General features: G+C 33.3%; 1 pseudogene; it reads right to left on the reverse strand.

Annotated features, from left to right (window-relative positions):
• Nucleotides 1-438: 438 nt before the first annotated feature.
• LOC117214109 lies at nt 439-1,708 on the reverse strand (annotated as a pseudogene).
• Nucleotides 1,709-2,006: the final 298 nt, after the last annotated feature.

Genomic DNA, 2,006 nt, shown 5'->3' on the forward strand with positions numbered 1-2,006 from the left:
CTAGCCTAGATTCTTCTAACATCTGGCAACAGTCTTTTGTCTCCACTGAGTCCTTGACGCCCTCTAACCCTTTCACACACACTCTCATGTACAGTGTAAATGTATCACTTCCCTAACAGAATAAAATAATCATACATTTTTTTTGTTCAACATTTGTAAAATACGATATTATCATGATCACCAAGCAGGTAATCTTCAATTCTTAATTAATATAATAAAAAACATAATTAATGATTGTTTGATGGTTTTATTATTATCTCTATAATACAAAAGCACAACATCGTGTCAACAGTTTATATAGTTCGTATGTTTCTGTAGGAATACACAAATAATAGTTCTCTATCACAACGTAATCTAAAGGGAAAACCCTAACTAAATGACAAAAATATCGGTAATAACTGGAACTAATGAATGTTAAAAGCAATCAGTATATTCCATACAAACTTCCATCAACACGATTCGTTCTTCATTCTCTCAACACACTAAGACCGCGATCTTTAAACGCTTATAAAACCATAAGCAATCGTGAAGTTTAGAATTCGCTAACTGGGCGTCTCTCAATCCAGTTTTTGATCTTGGGCAGAAGGAGGACCTTTTTCTCCAGCAGCTTCAGATTCTCGTAATTCTCGATCAGATCAGACTTGTACATAAAGTTCAAATAATCGAGCAGAGCAACGAATGTTAAATCAGCCCAAGAGAGAGTACCATCGTAGAAGTAGCCGTCATTTTCCTTCACTTGCTGGTCCAAACGTTCTAAAATGAACGGCAGCGTCTCTTCAGCAGCCTTGCGTTTTGCAGCTTTGACCTTCTCGTCCTCCTCATAGTGGAAGGCGGCAATTTCTGAAAATTTGTTTTCAGTTAAATACTCTTCGCTAATGTTATACTAATTTGAATACAGTGTTGTGCGAAATTTAAATGATACTGAAGATAGAATTACAATCCTTTTTAATCCTTTGTCTTGTATTGTTGACATACGTGTATCGTTCGATTAAATCAAATATTAAATCGGATTTCAACTAATAAATACCTGAACAGATATGTACTATCTGTTATCAAGATTCTCATAAGATTTATGCAAAACAGCACTGGATACTCACTATGACGAATATCATGAATAGTATCAACAGTGGCATCAATATGAAGATTTGCCCAGTCAGTCTTTCCAGTTAAGTCATATTGTTTGGCTAAGTAACGGCAAATAGCTGTAGACTGAGCAACCTTCCTTCTATCAGCTACGAGCATAGGAAGCAGGCCATAAGGAGTCACTAAAAACATACAACTAATAGAATCAAAGATTCTATCGAACAAACAGATTATGATGCTTCTTAAATATCTAGCTTCCTGTTATCTGTTTTGGAAAGATATAATTTAATTTATTGATAATTTATCAGCAAACAAAGGGCATTGTCTCCTTAACAATACCTATTGTTCTCCCACATATCTTATAGAGCAATGGAGAGTAAACAATAATCTCTGTTATACTCTGCATAATTGTGTTCTACTTTATTTAGCTACTTTAGTTAAATTAGGAAAGATGAGATTTAAGAAACAGAACTTCTTTAAATTTTAAGCTTACAGGGCTTTATTTCTGGCCAGACGTCCTTTTTGATACGTTCATCTTCAAATGGAATACTAGCATAGCTGAAGAAGAACGGATTGGTTCTGCCAATGCCGTAACTGGGAAGTAAGTCAATTTATAGAGCGGCATCTTCCTGGAAGTATAATATATACAAAGTAAAAACGAAGAATCATTGATGACAAGAATTATATTATTACAAATTATGAAGTATAAGACAATTTAAGTAAAAAGCATCAACTACTAACTACTCGCATAGCTATTTGTATCTTTATATTTTAATATAGCTTAGATATAAAAAGAATATTATTTTTGGATGTAATAATGTATAAACTTGCGCCAAATATTATAACAAAATATTGCACTTTCTATTTAAGTAGGATAGACATATTACCGGCAGCATATCTTTTTTCTATAGCAATGAAATTGT

Source organism: Bombus bifarius, unplaced genomic scaffold (genome assembly GCF_011952205.1).
Source record: "Bombus bifarius isolate JDL3187 unplaced genomic scaffold, Bbif_JDL3187 scf7180000009156_frag, whole genome shotgun sequence".
Classification (NCBI taxonomy): domain Eukaryota; kingdom Metazoa; phylum Arthropoda; class Insecta; order Hymenoptera; family Apidae; genus Bombus; species Bombus bifarius.